The sequence below is a fragment of the Staurois parvus genome, unplaced genomic scaffold, assembly GCF_062004578.1.
Source record: "Staurois parvus isolate SC_StPar_1 unplaced genomic scaffold, SC_StPar_1.0 ptg000171l, whole genome shotgun sequence".
NCBI classification, from domain to species: Eukaryota; Metazoa; Chordata; class Amphibia; order Anura; family Ranidae; genus Staurois; species Staurois parvus.
This window is the reverse complement of record NW_028317967.1, coordinates 69,504-89,780: the sequence shown is the minus strand read 5'-3', so window position 1 is coordinate 89,780 and position 20,277 is coordinate 69,504. Positions and strand designations below refer to the sequence as shown.

Below are 20,277 nucleotides of genomic sequence, written 5' to 3'. Positions count from 1 at the left end.
TGTTTGCAAAACATAATTGTAGATTTACTAAAACATCAACCTTTGACTTTTACATCCTCTGCCAATCTCATTTCCAATTTTCTAAATCCAAGAATCCTCCCCTGAAAAGAATGTAAAATGATCAGCTTTTAGTATTAGCAACTGTTTTTTTTTCTTTACTGTATGCTAGGTTGTTGGTCAGGTTTTTGCAAAGGAGCTTTTAATAGGTGGGGCAAAACTAGGCGTGTTCAATCCAGTGCCTGCAGTCAAAGCAGCTTTTATATCCGTGTTGCTGCCACATTTCTGCTTTGCCCAGTCTGGTCTCAGCTGCCGACGGTTCCAGATTCCATCCAGCTGTAAGTATTCACAATGCCGCTATCTTTGAGGAACTTAGAAAGATACAGAACCTTTTTTAACGAACGTGGCTTTAGTTTCTGTCAACAGCGTGCTTGTCTGTGTTTTCTTCAAATGTGATGCGTGGACTAGTTTTAACAGGCTCTTTTTTTAAAGGGGCCAAAAATCTAAAATACAAAAACTGCTAATACTTGCACAAAGCTGAAAACGAAGCCTTTCTGCAAGAAACGTGTCATTGGGACCTTCTAACTCTGCTGATGCTAGTTCTGTAGATTACGTGCTGACTGTTTTGCTTCAATATTTGGAGTCACAAACCCAGAACAAGCATGCAGATAAGGATCATTTAGACGAGCAAATGATGGTAAATAGGCCGCTGTGTTGAGGTAGTTAAACATTGCCTTTGGATGCCCAGCACTGGATGGCCAGCTGCAGCCAGATTGTATGTGGCCAGAAACTCCGACCCTGGGTGTCCAAGGCCAGCTAGAGACCATACTCACATGTAACGACTTAGGTGAGTAGTTACATATGAATGCCAGCAGCCGGTATTCATTTGTACAGGTTACAAATCTGGCCATGATGGCCCCTACATAGATTGTGCATGGGGCTGAAGGTTCTCCAAAGTTCTCTTGCACTGGGGAAGCTACTCGCTAGTCTGAATGGGCCCCGAGGATTTCAGAATTTACTTTCCTTTCCATTTGCATGTTTGCTCCAGATTTATATAATAACCACTAATTTAGAACATGCATGCAAATCTGCGTTTAGGGTTGGTCGGAGCCCCTAATTGCATGGAACTGTTCATCCAAGAAGTTACATATGATTTTGGGGCTCTGACTGGGCCTGGGCGCAGACAGTTTGCGTCCAGGAATGGCGCCACTTGCCATTCAATTTATACAAATCTGGTCAAGGTGACCATAGTGACCATAGGGCTGAAGTTTCTCTTGTGATGGAGAAGCTACTCACTCATCTGAATGGGCCTCTAAGGTCTTCTGAATCTATTTCACATTTCAGTGGACTATTGGAATGTATTCCCCTGGGAAAAGAGCGCTCCCCACATAGCTCTGTCCAGGTTCACTGTGCCATGTTTGATTTATACCCGATTCACACCGGTGTGGCTTTGAAGTCACGCTACTTCAGAGCGATTTCAAAACACAGAACAGTGCAACTTCATGTACGGCTTGCCAAAATCTGTGTGACTTCATTTACACAGATGTCAATGCAAGCTCCACATGAAATTGCACGAAAATAGTCGCTGCGACTTTGAATGGTTCCATAGCGGCAAACGGTGCAGCTTCTCAAGTGACTTTTATCTGTCAAGTCACATGACAAGTGGTCCTGATGAACCAGGGCTTAGCCAGCTGTCCCATTCAGGGAATAGGATGCTGCTGACAGCAGGCAAAGGAATTTCCACGGGGGAAGGATTTTTAATTCTGTATCAGCCCAGAAGCAGCACTTTAGAGCTGGAGGGGTACCCTACCCTTGGCTTGCCATATTCTAATCTGAGCATCTCAACTATGCCAGACGTGAGAACTTCGTATTCAGGATTCTGAATAATTAGATCAAAGTAATATTGTTTGACAACCTGCTTCTGTGACTAAAGTTCCCCTTTAAAATCTCTTCTATATACATTAAAGTGCTTTTAAACTTCAGGCATGAAATATGAACAAAGAATATCCCTCTATAGTGTGTACTTGTCTCACTCTGGAACCATACAGTAAGTACCATTTCTCTCTGCTGCCTCCTGCCTCTGCTATGTTCATGACTCACCAGATTTTCCTTACACCAAGAAGGAAAGGTGACAATGGAGGGAGCTCCAGCACACAGCCTGTGACTGACAGCCTCAGCTCTGTTCCTGTGTTCTGTGTGAAGGGGAAGATGTATCCCTTCCCACCACTCTTCAGAATGTAATCTAAGCTCCCCACCACTTTCTTTCTGAAAGCACAGACAAGCTGTATAAATTCTGTACTCTGAATGGATGTAAAGAGTAGACTGAGAATAAACAAGTACAGTTTATGTAGGATGATTTCTTTCATCTTTGTGTATCACCTGAAGCTAGTCACTTCACCGGATGAATGTAAGGGTTTACAACCACTTTAACATGTAATGTACTGTTTAAAACTTCTATATTAGATGATTACTTCACCATCCAAAATGTTTTGGTTTCAGACAGAATGGTTAAGGGTTTGAACCCCTGTTATGTGTTTACTGCTGTTTTTGAAGCCTTTAGGGAGAGTTTACCTCCCATCTTGTGTGGTCACCAAGACAAAAAGTAAGGAAAAGCCTCTCCGAAGGAATATCTCACTTCCTGTTTTGTCTCCAGGAGAGGAGGTGAAGTGAAATCTCCCCAATGGGGACACAAATGACAATGAAAACTTTGTGGCTGGAGTTGAACTTTAAATACTCGTATTCCCTTACTGAAGAGAATTCTATAGATTTGAAAATGTGGTACAGTTATCGCAAGTATTAAACATCAACCTGAATTACATTTTGCAGAAAAATGAGTATTCTAAAATGTCTTCTTTCATGTGGCCACCTGTGGCAAGTTTATGTTTAAATACAAATATATTAAAAGCACCCAGCTCTCTGAAATGAAGTGTATGTACACTGCTATTGTATGTTAGCAGACAGTACAAGTCATGGCTTGTGACCTTCCGGTAGGCGGGGGAGGTCAGGCCAGGTAAAATGTTTATGCTGAGATCCTGAGGCTGATTTACTAAAGCAGTCGAGAATCTTCCCTCAACATTTTTGTGAATATTCACTTAAAGGATAAGTTCACCTTTTAACAAAAAATAATAAATGCACGTTTTTTTGCAGGTAGAAAAATGTACATTTATTTATTTTTTTTGGTTTTAGGAACCTGGAAAGCATTGCACTAGTGATCAGCAGATCGCTGGTGCCATGCAGGTCTTCTGCAGACTGTCGGTGTAAGCTGTCTGCCCAGGAAGAAGGGTCAGCCGCACAACGGAGGATAGATAAATATAGTTTGTATTTATTGATCCATAGGACACACAAAACACCAGGACATGAATACAGGGCCTGTTAACGCGTTTCACACGATCTCGTACTTAATCATGAGTAAGCATGAGATCGCGTGAAACGCGTTAATAGGTCCTGTATTCATGTCCTGGTGTTTTGTGTGTCCTATGGATCAATAAATACAAACTATACTCATCTATCCTCTGGTGTGTGGCTGACCCTTCTTCACATCGTGTGTGGTGGCGAGCCAGAGCCTGCACCTGTTGTGGATTGATCTGGATTGTTTGCCTGAGTGGTATACCTCTGTTCTTTGAAGCTGACTGCCCATACCTTGGACAGGCAGACAGTTTTACACTGACAGGAAGATTCAATGAACTACCACAGCACTCAACAGCATCATGGTTGTTCATTGAGAACTACAACCTGACAGCTGCAAAGGCTGTAGGTACTTGTAGTTCATTAACAGGGATCTGTAAATCAATGACGCATCTATGTGGGCGGAGCCCCACACGAACGCACTCTCTTTGAATTGTGGCAGCGAGTACAGGGAGAAGATCCCTGGCAAATTGCAGTATTGCGGTGTCTTTGACAAGTATAAGAGGATTTAATAGATTTTAGTTGATAATCATTGGGCCCAACGATTCCTTTTTTAAGAGCTTGGGCTTGTACATACAAGTATATGGTTTACAGCCTCTTCTATGCTGGGTGTTTACACAAAAAACAAATTGGGAGAGACCTATTGCAAGGCAGGATTTCATTGTCTCCATTTCACCCTGAGGCATTGTGAATAGATATTCTGTTTTTGCATAGTGAGAGTAAGGGCTGGGCATGGATGGTTCTAAGTTAGGCCATTCAGCTCACAAGAGAGGGAGGAAAAAAATCAAATGATTTCCCCAACCATTTCAAATGAATCTCCATTGAATTCAGGCAGCTGGTGCTATTGCATATTACCTGCATTTGATAGGATGCAGTTGCTGTTCAGCTGACTATTTAGCACCTGTCTCAATAGTTTTTGTTGCATCGGGTGTCACTTGCACAGACGCCTATCGCTCAAATGTTGGCCGATTCAGCAGGAATTTATAGCCATCAATGGAGGTCTTAAAGGTTCGTAAGTAAGCAGACTATGAGATGCTTGTGTTCACGAACCTTGACATGGAACTACATTTGCCTCATATAAAATTGGCAAAAAGTAGAATTTTTTTCTGGTAGAAGAGAGACACTAACATAAGTCACTTATTAATATTTAAGTTAATATACTGACCGTCTTTCACTAAGAACAGAGGGCAAAGCCCATGCTTGCAAATCCTGAGGTTTCAGTTACAGTTGCACTGGCCAACCCCTGTAAAGGCCTCTAGTGTCTTCCTTTTGCATTTGGTCTATGGCAGTCAGAAGACACAGCTCTCCTGTTGTGTCTATGGGGTTATAACTCCTTGTTTATATAGTTCAATGATCATTTTTGTCCAGTTTCCTTAGTCATTGTTTATCTTCAGACCTCCCACAATCAGCCAGCAGGTTTGTGGCAGCCCACGGAGGTTGTTTTTGTGTGAATTTTATCCAGGTTTGGGGTACACCATGCTGAAAATTTCCAGTTGCCTCACGTTTCAGGTTGTCTTCTGTTTTTCACCCAGGAACCTTTCATCTTATTTGTTTCATTTATGGGGCAAACACTTTCAGAATCAAAATGGAGTAACTGCTTTTTCAGTAAAAAAACCTTGCAAACAAGCTGTACTCAACTCCATGTAAAAGAAAATAAATATCAATGTCAATGTTTTGATTCATAATTAAATATACATTTCTGTCCCCAATGAAATTATTCCTACTTAAAATTGATTGCTTTAACTCACAAATCTTTTTAAACTGTAATAAGCCTCATCCATTTCAGAGTATTTGGCCAAATTAGCATCGTACACATTATCTATGTCATGGGTGTCAAACTGGCAGCCCTTCAGCTGTTGCCAAACTACAAGTCACATGAGGCTTTGCAAGAGTGACAGTTACATGCATGACTCCCAAAGGCAGAGGCATGATGGGACTTGGTGACCTCCTGTTTGGTCCAGGATTAGAAACGGTGTTAGACCGCACAGCGGACAGGAAGTCCTTTCCCCTGAAGCGGAAAATGCAGGATCAAGGGGGAAGGCAGTTTCGTTCCCCAAAGAGACAGGTCCCTAGACCAGAAGTTCAGAGGAGGACATGGGGGCAGAGAGGGAGGGGCAAGGGAGGAGCAATATAACGTCCTCCTGAGCAGCCCCAGAAGCTGCGGTGACTCGTTTCCCCCGGTGGGAGGAAGATTGGGGGTTTTCCTACCACGGTGGGAAGCGGAGATCTCCAGCCCCTTCGTACTGGACATCGTGAGAAGGGGGTACCGCCTGGAATTCCCGAGGCCACCGCCGCGAAGGTTATTGGTAACAAGCCTGTCCAGTTGTCCACAAAAGGCTTCGGCCTTACTAGCCTCTCTACGGGAGCTGGAGGAGCAAAAGGTTGTAGTAAGAGTCCCCAAGGCAGAGATAGGGGAGGGTTTGTACTCTCATATGTTCGTGGTTTAGAAACCTTCAGGGGTGTACAGATTGATCCTAAATTTGAAACCCCTGAACAAGACCATCCAATACAAAAAGTTTCGGATGGACTCGATTTTCACAGTAAGAGCCCTGCTTCCACCGGGGGCCTTCCTAGCCTCAATCGATTTAAAGGATGCCTATCTGCACATACCCATACGTACATACGTATACATACATACGTACACGGAGGCATTTCAGAAGTTTCTCAGGCTAGCGGTTCAGAGTCCAGGAGGGACGTGTCACCTACAGTTCCCGGCCTTGCCCTTCGGGCTCTCCTCCTCTCCAAGGATCTTCACCAAAGTTATGTCCGAAGCTCTGGTTCCTCTTCGGCTGAAGGGAATTGCAATAGTAGCCTATTTAGACGATCTTCTCTTGTTCGCAAGCTCGGCGGTTCAGCCATCTGGAGAGTTTGCGATGGCTGCTGAATCTGGACAAGTCCAGTCTGACTTATCTGGGGTATATACTGGACTCCGTTTGTCAAAAGACCTTGCTAACCCCGGAGAAGCTCAACAAGTTAGACAGAGGGATCAGGCGGCCCCTGGGAAGCCGGGGAATATCATTGAGGCAGGCTATGTGTTAGGGCCATTAACCTCGTCCATTCCTGCGGTACAATGGGCGGGGTTGCATCTACATCCTCTGCAACTGTTCATTTTGAGCGTTTAGGACCAGCAACTGTGGTCATTAGATTTCTGGGTGCGGATTCCCTCCAAGGTAAAGAGATCCCTTTGGTGGTGGAGGAAGACAGCCAACATAACTCAGGGGCTACTGTGGAGTTTTCCGGTGGTCAGGGAGATCACAACAGACGCCAGCGCCCAGGGATGGGGGTGCACCTGGGGGAATCAGTGGTACAGGGCACGTGGTCTCGAGAAGAAAGAGGGGAATCCTCAAACTGGAAGGAGCTAAGGGCTGTTTGGAAGGCATTTTGTTCCTTCTAGGATTTGATTGGGGGCCATCATGTCTGCGTCCTTTCGGACAATGTGACGGTGGTGGCCTATGTGAACAGACAAGGAGGGACAAGAACCAAGTCCCTCTGGGGTCTGACGGTGGTGCTTCTGTCGTGGGCAGAGGTGAATCTCGCCTCCTTATCGGCCGTCCACCTAAAAGGGGAATTAAATCAGGTGGCCGATTTTCTAAGCAGACGGCAATTGAGAGAGTCAGAGTGGGTTCTCAATGGGAAGGTTTACCAATCCATTGTAAGGAAATGGGGATCCCCAGACATAGACCTATTTGCGTCGGGTCGAAATAGCAAAGTCCCGAGTTTCTTCTCACTAAACCGGTGGGACGGGGCTCGGGCGGTGGATGCGTTAGCGCAGAAGTGGGATTTCCCCCTGTGTTACACTTTTCCCCCAGTCCCCTTACTGTCGGCAGTAAAGTGTTAATGGAGCCACCGTTTGAGCCCCTAGGTTCTAGTTCCCTTAGGGCCCTCATGTTTAAAACAGTTTTCTTGGTGGCAATCACCACAGCGAGAAGGGTGAGTGAGCTGGAAGCTCTGTCTATCAGAGCGCCTTATTTGCAGATTTTTTCAGATAGGGTGGTGTTCAGGATGGACCCATCCTTTGTTCCCAAAGTGGCTTTAGATTTTCATAGGGGACAGGATATCGTTTTACCTTCGTTTTACCCTAATTCCTCAGGTGAAAGAGAAGAAAAATTTCACTTGTTGGATGTAAGAAAGAAGGTGTGTACTCCTTTACCTGGATAGGACTAAGGAATTTCGTAGTACAGATTCATTTTTTATTTCTTTTGCAGGGGCTAGGAAAGGGCAAAAAGCCTTCAGGCGCACAGTGGCTAGATGGTTGAGACTAGCAATAGAGCACGCATATTGGGCCGAGGGTCTAGAGAGGGAATCAGGGCGCATACTACGCGTGCCATGGCGACCAAACAATCGGAACAGGCAGGGGCCTCCCCGGGACAGATCTGTAGGGCTGCGACTGGGTCCAGTTACGGGACGTTTGTTAGGCATTACAGACTTGACCTGGTCTCGGTGCAAGAGCAGGCCTTCGGACGTAAGGTGCTGCAAGCAGTGGGACCGCGCTAGGGGTGAGTACTCGCTTATCCTCTCAAGGTGCTGTCCTGAAAGACGAGAGGGGAAAATCAAAGTTACACTTACAGTAACGCCTTTTCCAGTAGTCTTTCAGGACAGCACCGGTTACCTACCCTCTGTTTTAAAATATTTATGAGAGATGTCTTATTGTATTTTTGTGTCTCATATTATGTCTCCCCAAGGTGACCGGAAGTACTATGCCAAGAACTGAGGTCGGAGGGGAGTGACAGTATTTTTACTTAGGGTGGAGGTGTTTCCTCAGGTGGGGAGGAGCCGAAGTCTCTCAAGGTGCTGTCCTGAAAGACTACTGGAAAAGGCGTTACCGTAAGTGTAACTTTGATTTTTTTTTATTATAAGTGGTTGAACCAGTCTGAAGATGTCCATGTGTATGTGTAGTGTCTCCCATACATGGCTCGAATTCTGGCTGATTCATGCTGGCACCACCTGGCTTGACAAAAGTCAACTGAACAAACAACTTTTGTTGAAATTTTATTCCCAATCCAAATCACATGCATGCACTGTTCAGGTATTCTGACAGCTGCTGGAGCCAAATGTCAGAACACAATAGCTGGCAACTGGCAGGAGAGATCCAGCCATCCATGCTGTTAAGGGTGGGTGAATGATTCTGTTGGATTTATGTATGACCAGCTTTTATTTATGCAAACTGCAGTTACTCTCAAGTATTTTCACTAATCAATTATGGAGATTAGATTACTTGACAACTGCTTTTCATTCATTACAAATCAATGAGAATGCACAAATAGCTTTATACAACTTTGAAGGCAGTAAATGCGTCTCCAAAGCATCACAAGGTAATGTTGAATCCAAGCTAAGCACATTGGAAAGAATGCTACATTCACCATGAATGCTAATTGTGGCTTCTGGTGGTTATTATTGCATTGCAATATAATTGTGGCTGTGATATACTGAACATAGAACATAATGGATATGTCAGACAAGAAATCATTACAATTGCTGGACAGGGCATAGTCTCCCGACTGGAGCTCAAGAATGGATATTTAATAATAAAGGACAGTTTTCCTTATGTAGCACTACCCTTGTAAGGGCTGTTGGATTTGATTTTGGTCCTCCTATGCTCTGCACAGCCAGGCAACATGCATTTTCCACATCTGTACACTTGGAGTCAGTAAACAGTCCTTAAGCTAGGTTTTATGGTTTTATTAAAGGGTTATGAACTTGGATGGGGTCTAAGGGTATATGGGATGCCCAAGGAAGTGCAAAATTGAGGACAACTTCTGAGCAACTATGTGCAAACAATTCAGATAACAACAGTCTCTTTAAAAAGCACTAAAGGCTCTTTGGTGTACCTCCTCAGATCCCGGATGATTCCTCCTTTCACCCAGCTGCCTGAGGGTATCCCTGAGCAAGAAAACCCAAGAGTTTACAGTTAAGCAGTCCTGCATGAAGACTAGTTGAGTATTGCACCTGACTACCCTCTCCTCTTATCTGGCCCAGGGGGTGTAGGAGTACTCACTCTGTCCTTTTCAGTTTGCTTGGTGAGTTGGTGGCTGCCTTCAGGCCTTATGCCTGTTCTGGCTCCTTCCCTGCATCACAGGCTGTCCTCCCAAGGAGACCATGGTACAGAGGAGATTCTCCCTTCCAGAAACCTGCCTGCAGGTAGGCTCCTCCCTGGGGCCCTCTCCCAGGCTCTTCACTGCAACCTTCTTCTCAGTCCATCTTCCACCCAACTTTGCACACCTCCCCGCAGGCTCTGCCACTTTTTAGGATTGCCCTGGTCACCATGTCCAGCCTCTTGCCAGAGGATTGGCCAGAGTCCCTCAAACATGCAGATCTGGGCCTCCTCCACTCCTCTCTCGCTCCAGAAAGCTCTTAGGTTTTTGGAAAGGTGGGAGGGCTCCAGAAGCCCTGAGCTGTTATAGCCTCACAGCCTGTCCTGAGGTAACCTCACCCCCAGGCTGACTCATCCTAAGGCTGCTACTTAGCCTTTGTCTAAACTATCTAACCCTGACGGTGTTACATCTAAAAAATATATATATATGGGGTTTTTTTTGGAGTACATTGTGCATTGCCATGCATGTGTAGCGCTACCCTCGTGAGGGCCACTTGTATGTTTGCCCAGGTTTCCCCTTGCTTTGCCCTGCAGCCAGGCTTAGTGTATTTCCTCAGGCAAATACACATACTTCCGCTCATGGTCTTCAATGACCAGTCTAAGGGATGTTTGTTTTAGGAATTTATTGTAGAACTGGGGATAGGAGATTCAGTAGGATACTCCAAAATTAGAGCTATTCACACTGAGGACATCTAGCTGATCTCTTAGTTGAACACTAAGTCCTGACTGAAAGCAGATAGCAGACTTCTCTTTAACCCCTTCACGCCAAGCATACACAAATATGCTGCCTTTCAGCAGCTGGGCCTTGATGCCGAGCAGCTGCGTATTTGCGTACCATTTGTAAACACACATGTGCCGAATGCATGTACCTTGCGCACTCTTAACACATGTGTCGGCATCCCACGGAAAGGTCCCGATCTCTCCTTGCAATTGGGACCTTTCCAATCATCTGACCGCTGTGACAGCTAATCACAGCGGTCACATGACCCTAAACCCCACCCCGCCTCTTGGCGGTAGAAACCCCTTAAATGGCCAGGAGGCACCGGCGTGAAGGGGTTAAAGTGTAGTAACAAGTGGTTTCAGGAGTGAGCTCAGTCTCTTTAGCAGCAGTAGTAGTTGCAGGGCTGAGCTCCTCAGGTACAGGCCTGTTACTGTAGACTGTAGCAGTCCAGAATTAATAGAACTGAGCAAAGTCCTTTTTTAGTAGCACCCATTGGACATGCTCTTCAGAACACTAGCCAGTGTTCTCTTTTCTCAGACCCACACTGACTATCAAGCACCAGAGGGATAGCAAAGCACACAGAGTCCCCAAGATCTCTCAGTGTCTGTACTCACAAGTCCAAGTACAGAATGATTGCCTTTTTCAAATCTTCCAAGTGACTCTCTTTCCAGTGATAACAGACAGATTTTTGGCAGACAGCTCCCCTCAGTCAGCTTACTGTAGAACCAGGGTCACTCTCTCTAACTTCAGGCCCACAGGTCAACCCACCTGAGGGAACATGGCAGCAAGTGCCAGGAGAGGCAGCCTGCCTCCAGCCTGGCTTGGTGCAATCCACTCCGGGGGGGAAGAACCCATGTGCAGAACATAAATACCACTCCCAGCATGCAATGGGGCCACACTCCCCTGCAATTGGCTAGGGCTTTATCCATATTCATGCTGTTCATTTTTCTAGCCCCTGTTCTGGAAGCCTCTCATAGCTTCCTGAAGGCGGGCAGAACTCAGACAAATTCAAGCAACACCAGAGCATCACAAGCAGACCTGACTAATCAATCACAGCACCCTGTTAAGCAGAGAGCCCAATCAGCTTTTCCTAATGTTTCCTATTCTAACTATATACATCCTAGCACCCGACTAGGAGGGTGCTACATGTGTATTCATACATATTTGTTACGTATTTGATAGGTCTGCTTTAATGCACCAAACATTATTACATGGATGAACAATCAGTCATGCAGATGACTAATGTTGACACAATATATTATACGAGTGACTGTAGAACAATGAACAAAAAGGATTTTCTGTGGTTTAGAAACAGCTGAAGAGCTTTCAGAATGTTTGCAATCTAATTGATCTTATTCCTGCATGAAGAACTTTTATTGAATGACATATTTTCCTTTACCAAACCAGATTGTAAACTGAAGCACATTAGAAAACAGCACCTTTGTCAAACACCTTGATTACTGATTTTGGAGTGGGGGGATAGGAGTTTTGGTATTAGGTCCATCGCCGGGTACTTCAGGTATTGCTTGGCTGGGCAATATCAGATCTTGAAGGAAAGATATTGATAGTATAGTTGAAGGTCTCTGTTATTCCTCGTATTCTAAGATTACACCTTCTTTCTTTATTTTCTTGAACTTCCATCCTATAGATCATTTTTTTCTGGTTGTTTTCTAATTGGCTTATTTTTTTCCTTAGATTATCTATGTTCTGGGCCTGGGTTTTAACTTTCTCCTCCGTTTCTTCAATTCTTGCTAGCAGATGTCCTAAATCGTTTCGAATAGCTGTCATTTCATGTTTTATCGTTTTTTCCAGATTTTGAAACATTTCAGTCATCTCCTTCTTATTTGGTACCTGTAGTTCACCTTCAGATCCTTTCCTTCCCAGGCCATCCACTATTTGTTGGCTACTGCTGCTATTCAAGCCCATTGATAATCTAGGACTACTTCCTGAACTAGTGTCCATTTCCCCCTTTGCACCTTGGGCCCTTTCTGGCGTAGTATTTCCATATGATGTATATTTCTTTATTGTTCCTGTTTGGGACCCTTTGGGCCCTGCTCCCTTGGGACCTTTATTCTTCATGTCCTCTAAATATCTTGGTAGACTTGCAATTTTTCCTATATCCTTTACTCTCCTAGGACACCTGGGCCTCCTCTCTTCTTATCTTCTAGCCCCTGGGAATCCTCCCCCTCCTTCACCCCCTAGTAGCCTATGACACTCAGGGGTTTACCACACAATAAGCTCCCAACATTTTTCACTCACCCCTCCTTTCTCAGGACGATGACTCCATACTTGTGTGGGGGGTCTTCACTGCTGCTCAGTCCTGGGGGGGATTCCTCAGGGTTTCCGATACTATATTTCTTTCTTTCCTCCTCCTTTCACTTTCCTTTCTTGGTCCTTAGAAGTCGACTCAGGGAAGGAGAGTAGCTCTTCTGATATTTATGGGTCCCTCTGACCCAGGATCAAACAGCCGGCCAGGGGGTACAGGCAGCTATACGCCAGCAGCACCCTGTCACACCAGAGACTGCTAAAGGGGAAATATTATACGAACTAGTCAAAAAAATCCTAAACTCCATAAGAGATAGACCTGAAACAGACGGGATCAAGTTAGACGGAGTATTTAGAATAGGAAAGTTCAATCAGGCTACTGAGAAGGAAAGACCGAGGGACATAATTGTCCATTTCCAAAAATTTGGGGCTAAAGAGGAGATTTGGAAGAAGACCAAGGGAAGATCATTAATTAAGTTTGGAGACTTGATTATCCAAATTTATGCGGACTTAACAGTAGAGACCCTAAGGAGAAGGAGATCCCTGAAACCCCTGTTGGAGCAAATGAGAAAACAGAATGTGCAGTATAGATGGGGTTCCTCAGCATTTCTAATTGGCTGGAAAAATGGGGTTACAGCGTATTTGCGATTTCCGGAAGATTTAAGAGACTTTTGTGATAGACTGGACTTGCATAGAATGGAGATAGCTGGGTGGGAAGAAGAAAAAGAAGACAAAGGAAATATAACTAATGCAATGAATTAAGTAGAGAATGAGTTTTTTTTTTTTTTTTGCTCTCTTCTCTCTTACTTCACTCTCTCGCCACTGGTCTTCCTCCTCCAGAGGTCGAGATCCGCTTAGAGGATACGGTTAAGGGTGGGAGGTAAAGAGTAATGACTCTCGCTGAGTCTAGACTATAGAGAGAGGGAATCGGGCGGGTCGGAGATGAGGTGAGCCGTACATAGGTGGAGCTTACGCCCTAAATTTTAATCAATGGTGGAAATGGATCCACAAATGATTTGTAGGCAGTTTATGCGCCTAAAAATGGGTCGGGGAAAAAAAAGAGAGAGCGGGAGGGGCGGTAGGAGGGGGGAAGGAGGGGGGGTGGGGCTAATATTCTGCAAGTCATCTGGGCCTAATAGGAGGAGACGAATTAGAAGAGAGATAAACAAAATCAAGAAGGATGGAAGAAATACAGTTTATAACATATAATGTGAATGGGTTAAATTGCCCTGGGAAAAGATTCAAGTTGTTTAAAGAGCTCTTTAAACAACTTAGGGCAACGTCAGTGGTATTTTTGCAGGAGACACATTTTGAGATAGAATCTAATGTGAAACTAAAATCCAAATATTATCCTACATGGTATTACGCTGACTCTCCAATTAAAAGAGCAAAGGGGGTGGCAATAGGATTGGCAAAAAAATATGAGGTTTGAGTTGGAAGATAGAAGGACTGACCCGGAAGGGAGATTCCTGTTTTTGAAAGGTAAACTACAGGGAATTGAATGCACACTAGCCAATATATATTGCCCCAACAAGAAACCTGAGATCTTTCTGAAGGGTCTGCTAAAAAAATTGATAGATTTTAAAAAAGGGCGTTTGATAATAGCAGGAGATTTAAACCTCTGTATGGACCCACAGATAGATGCAACCTCCCTTGTGCAGAGAGAAGGGGGTAGGTCCCTGAGTGCTTTGAGGAAGGTGATCCACGAGTACCAACTGGTGGACACCTGGAGAATAATGCATATGAAGGACAGAGACTATACCTTCTTCTCTAATGCACACGAGATATACTCGAGACTGGATTACATTTTAATGGATCATCAACTCATTGAAATGCTGGTTAAAATAGAAATAGAGACAAGAACTTTTTCGGACCACGCCCCAGTTGTAATGAAAATGGGATGGGGAAAAAGGTAGGCGGGAGGTTTAGGATGGAGGTTAAATGAGGCTCTTCTTTTTGATGAGGATATTGTGCAGAGGATCAGTGAAGAGGTTAAGGTATATTTCCAGGAGAATGAAACAGAGGAAGTATCGACAGCTACAGTATGGGAAAGTCATAAGGTATATATAAGAGGAATCCTGATTGCGATGGGAGCAAGGAAGAAAAAAGAAAGAAGAGAGAGGGTTAGCGGACTCTTAAAGGAAATCCTGGAATTGGAGTGGATACATAAGAAAAAAATAACAATAGAAACAAGACAGAAGTTAAGGGATAAAAAAGACGAATTAGAGAGATTGATGGATGAGAAGAGGAGAAGAGTATATAATAAAGTATTAAGTGAAAGATATAGATGGGGTGATAGACCAGGAAAATACTTAATGAGAGCCCTGAATAAGAAGAAAAACAGGAATTATATAGAAAAGATAAAAAGCCCTAAGGGGGAGATGGTCCACTCAACTAAAGAAATCATTAAAGTATTCACGGAGTATTATAGAAAGTTGTATAACATCAGCCTCCAAGGAACATCAAAAGAAACTAGAGAAGGTATTAATGAAAAAAGGAGGATATATTTAAAAAATGCGGGATTGCCAAAGCTTAGTGAAACACAACTGAACTCCCTGGAGGCAGAAATCTCTCAGGAAGAAATAGAAGTAGCATTAAGAAGTACAGGGGGAGGGAAAAGCCCAGGCCCGGATGGTTATACTGTTAAGTACTATAAAAAATTTTGTGAAGTACTGTTACCAAAGTTAAAGAAATATATGAATGACTTGGGAGACGGGATGGAGGTGAGGAGGGAATCCCTTCAGACCCATGTAGTTCTCATCCACAAGGAGGGAAAAGATCCCTCTCAGTGCTCTAGCTACAGACCAATTTCACTATTAAACACAGATACTAAGTTGTACGCAAAGGTCCTAGCAAACAGGCTGAAAGATCTAATGCCCGAATGGATCCATGGAGACCAGGTGGGCTTTGTCCAGGGGAGAGAGGGTAGAGATAATGGCTTGAGAACTCTGATGCTTATCCAGAAAAGTAGAAAAGGGAAAGCCCCGGTGGTGCTCTTGTCAATTGATGCCGAAAAGGCGTTTGATAGAGTGGACTGGGGCTTTATGATAGACAACTTGGAAGGGTTGGGGATTGGAGAGAGAATGCGAGAATGGATAGGTAAACTATATAAGGAGCCCACCGCAATCATCACAGTAAATGGGGAGAGGTCGGAATCCATTGGGATGTCCAATGGAACAAGGCAAGGATGTCCACTGTCCCCCTTGCTGTATGTATTGACACTGGAACCCCTGCTATCAATAATAAGAAATAGTGGAGCGGTAAAGGGAATCCAGATAGAAAATATAGAACATAAAGTAGCGGCCTTTGCGGACGACCTACTGTTTTATGTAGGCAACCCCCGAATAACATTACCAAATATAATGAAGTTTCTGAAGGAATATGGGGAACTATCTAACCTAAAAATTAATCCAACAAAAACTGAGATTTTGAATATTAATATACCAAAGAGCGAAAAAGAAAGGCTACAAAATGAATTCCCCTTTATTTGGAGAGAAAAAGATATTAAATACCTAGGCATAAAACTCGCTACCTCATATAAACAACTGTATAGATTAAACTATATCTCTCTGATAAATGAGATTAAGGACGAACTAAAAAGATTAGAAGGAGGAAATCCATCATGGTTAGGACGTATGAACCTAATTAAAATGGTAATTATACCTAAAATACTCTATAGATTTCAAATGATCCCGATCAAACTCCCAGAGGTGTTTTTTAAGATAATGAGAAAAATATTAACAAGATATATATGGAGGAATAAAAAACCAAGAGTATCATATGCAACACTAAGTAGGACTAAAGAGAAAGGGGGGATGGGACTACCTGATGTCAAGAGATACTACAAAGCAGTAATGTTAGCAAGAATTTATGATTGGACTTTTAATCATAAGGGGAAAAGTTGGGTAAAAATAGAGAATGATCTGAGTGGAATTAATTTGAGCAAGATGATATGGGTTCCAGCACATTATAGAAGAACCAAAGAGGGCACAAGCACCTACACTTTAATTGTCTTAAGGATATGGGACAACTTACATAAACACATGAAATGGGAATTCAACTCTATATTAATGCCTCTTGCAAACACGGAATTCTTCCCTCCGGGAAAAGATGAGGTATCAGGGAGATGGATTAAAAAGGAAGATATACAATTGAGGGACGTATTGGTAGAGGGGGAATTGAGAACATTTAAAGAATTAAAAGAGATGGGAGGAGATATGTTTACTAAAATAGATGAGTAGAAATATCATCAATTAAAATGTTTTATAGGAACTCTCCCAAAACCCTTGAGATTAAAAAAGGAATGGAACATGTTTGAAAGGCTATTAGAAACACGTAGAGATGGGAAACACGGAGTTACAAAAATGTATAGAGTACTCACAGAACTAGACACAGACACAAAGTTAATTTTTATAACAAATTGGGAAAGAGATATGGAGGTGGTAATAGATGAAGATCAACAGAATAAGATATTTAGACTAGTTCACGAGAATGTTAGTATGAGAGACGTTGAGATTAACTATAAATGTTTGACACGATGGCATATTACACCGAGCACTGAGCACAGGATGAGGGGGGAGAATTCAAATATGTGTTGGAGAGGATGCGGGGAAGAGGGCACGGTGTTTCACATATGGTGGCAATGTCCAAAAATTCAGGTTTACTGAAAGACAATAGTCAAATTAATAGAAAAAATAACTGGAAATGACATAGGATTAGACCCAACCATGTGTCTCTTACATAGTGTTGAGACAACAGTAAATAAATATAAGGAATCAGGTGTATGGTACTACTTAAGTGCTGCAAAAGGGTTGATCCCCAAGTATTGGCGGAAGGTAGAGATACCAACGGAGGAGGATTGGATCAATAGGGTAAACCAGATTAGCAGAATGGAAAAATCTTATCATATTCAGGAAGATAGGATGAAAATATACTACTCACGATGGGAAAAATCGGGATTGAAAGAGAAATATAGAAAACTCTAATCTAGGAAGTTATTCGAAGTTACTGGGCCTAGAGAGATTGGAGATCTTGCAGAGGGGAGGGGGGGGGGAAGGGGGGAAATGGTGGGTTGGGAGGGAAGGGAATAGAAAAGAGGTAAATAGAAGGGACAGAGTAGAAATGTATGGATATTTATATGTATTGTGTCTCTTCTTATGGATTTTTGTAATAATATGAAAAATTAATAAATATTTAAATTAAAAAAAAAAAAAAAAGATAGTATAGTTGAAGGAGGAGGGTCCTTAAAATGATCCCCCTACTGCCACCACTACCATTAAATTTGCATTTGCTTGCCCAGTATGAGAGAATGGGAGTGATAACACCAATTTTAACACACCTGCTCCCCATTCGCACCTGAGACCTTGGAACACTAACGAGTGACATGACACCGGGGAGGGAAAATGGCTAATTGGACCCAGTTTGGACATTTTCACTTAGAGGTGTAAAGTACTCACTTTTGTTGCCAGTGGCTTAGACATTAATGGCTGTGAGCTTTTTGAGGGGACAGCAAATTTACACTGTTATACAAGCTGTACACTCGCTACTTTACATTGTAGCAAAGTGTCATTTCTTCAGTGTTGTCACATGAAAAGATATAATAAAATATTTACAAAAATGTGAGGGATGTACTCACTTCTGGGAGATTCTATATGTGTAAAGCGCTCCGTAATTTGACAGCGCTATATAAGTACCTGTACTAAAGTAAATGGAAATCTTCCAGTGTTAAAGTGTTACTAAACCCAGGACCCTGCATTCTCTATATCCGGTCTCCCACAGTACACACAACATGGAAGAGCAATTATTTTAGTAAATATAAACTGTTAAATACCTTTTCTCCTCAGCAGTTAGAGCAGTCTTGTGACTTCTATCTGTGTCCAGCCCACCACTAGCTAAAGCTTATAGGAGGAGTTTTCTTTCTGCTCTAGGAAGATGGAAATCCCCTGACCTCTGTCTGGACAGTGATGATTGGCCCTGTGCTAATCACATGCACTCTCCTAAGAAAAAAAAACTCTCTAGCAATACACACCAAATTGAGCATGTGCATGTGACCACGAGTTCAGTTTGTATCAGGTGGTCATTTCAACAAGAGGAGGGGCAGAGGAGACAGGATCAAACAGTGTTTTTACACAATGCAGAGGATTAACCCCTTAGATTGCACAGTGAGTGTAACAAGCGTGCTTTACTGCATATACAGACTGATTTTACTGTTGTGGGTTTAGTAACACTTTAAGGGGAAACCATGTCTGACAGCGCTGGCTGTCAGAATACCTGTACAGTGGCTGCAGGCATTGTTTGGCTAAAAATTTTCAGTATGGCTCCTCTTAGTACTTTTCTGCTACTTTTGTCGCACCGGCATTGCCACCCATTGTTATAATTTCATCCGGTTCCTCTGAACCAGCTGAAATTGTAGCAGTTCATAGCCAGCTCGACACAAACTCTGAATACGGATATGTCTATAGAGAAGAGTATCGACATAGTTTATGGATTTCTCCCAGCAATGAGCATGGACGCTAGCCGGCTTTCTGTTGCTGTTGTGAGAATGTAGCATTCCTTTTGAATTCTCACTCACTATGGTTTGGCAGCAGTTATCTGTGGGAGCAGTCAGGGCCTCTCCTTCCCCTCAGGCTGAGCAACCATCCTGTGATGACTAATAATAGTGTGTATCAATGCAAAACATCTGCGGCCTACTTCCACTGCTCTGATTGTCATATTCAAATCTCCTCTGTAGCCATGTGCTGTGGATTTTGCGTGTTCTGCATTCTATTTATATTTCATCTGTCAGATTTTCCATTGAATGACGTTCAGAGGACACTTTAAACCAGTGGTTCTCAAGCGTTTTTGAGACAAGGGCATGGCAAATTCTTCCAAAATCTTCCATGTTTCAAGAGTAACAAAGTCTATACTCACAAAACAAAAGTATGGGATTGTTAAATGTAATGGAAGGCTGGAAGGCTCTGAACAGGGTTGGGTGTCGCTCTGGGGGAAATAGGGGTTGTGGAGCGGGTTAGGAGACTCTGCAGATAATTTGGTCACCCTGTAGGGAATGAGGTTTCTGTAGGGGTCTGGGGAGCACTGTGGAAGGTTGGGGTGTCATGATTGCGGCATCAGACCCCAGACCTTCTCACCCCAAAATCGTGACCGAAGGACAAGCCGATCTAAAACCGTGATGTGACGTGCGTAACAATGCCACACCCAGCACAACAATTTTCCAGCTAACGGACCACAATCGATGTACCGGCAGCCTGGGCGATAGTTACTGGGTCAGGTTAATTACGCAATTAACCCTTCACACTGCCACCACCTCCTTTTTGTACAGAGAAAGAGGAAACTCGGTGTTATCAGCTATAACACTATAATCAAATCCAATCAGATAAAACGAGTGCTGGATAAACATATAAAAAGGAGCAGCTAGCATGAAAAGGTAAAAACCTCAAACCCTCTCATCAATAATAAAATAAAATTCATGCAGCGCTAAAAGTATGATAAAACACATAAAATCGTAAATTATAAATTATATGATACCAATATAACGAAATTAAAAAATATGAAAGTGACCAAGTTCAATGACCTTATCTGTTATAGTGCCATAAATAGATAATAATATAAAATGACAAGATATAATATCCGCAAAAGTTTAAAAATATAAAAGTGACCAAGTTCAATGACCTTATCTATTATAGTGACATAAATAGATATTAATATAAAATGACAAGATATAATATCCGCAACAGTTTAAAGTGCCAGAAATCAATACACGCACTATGGCGTATGGTGCAGTGCAAGTATACGCACTAAG

The 20,277-nt window shown here is 43.0% G+C and overlaps 1 protein-coding gene across 1 annotated transcript in view; it reads left to right on the top strand.

The window, feature by feature from the left end:
• The first annotated feature begins 200 nt into the window (after nucleotides 1-200).
• LGALS3 (galectin 3) overlaps nucleotides 201-20,277 on the top strand; it is a 39,308-nt gene continuing 19,231 nt past the window's right edge. Inside the window, exon 1 of the mRNA XM_089676530.1 lies at nucleotides 201-335. The gene's annotated coding sequence lies outside the window, so the exon portion shown is untranslated. The remainder of the gene's footprint in view (nucleotides 336-20,277) is intronic.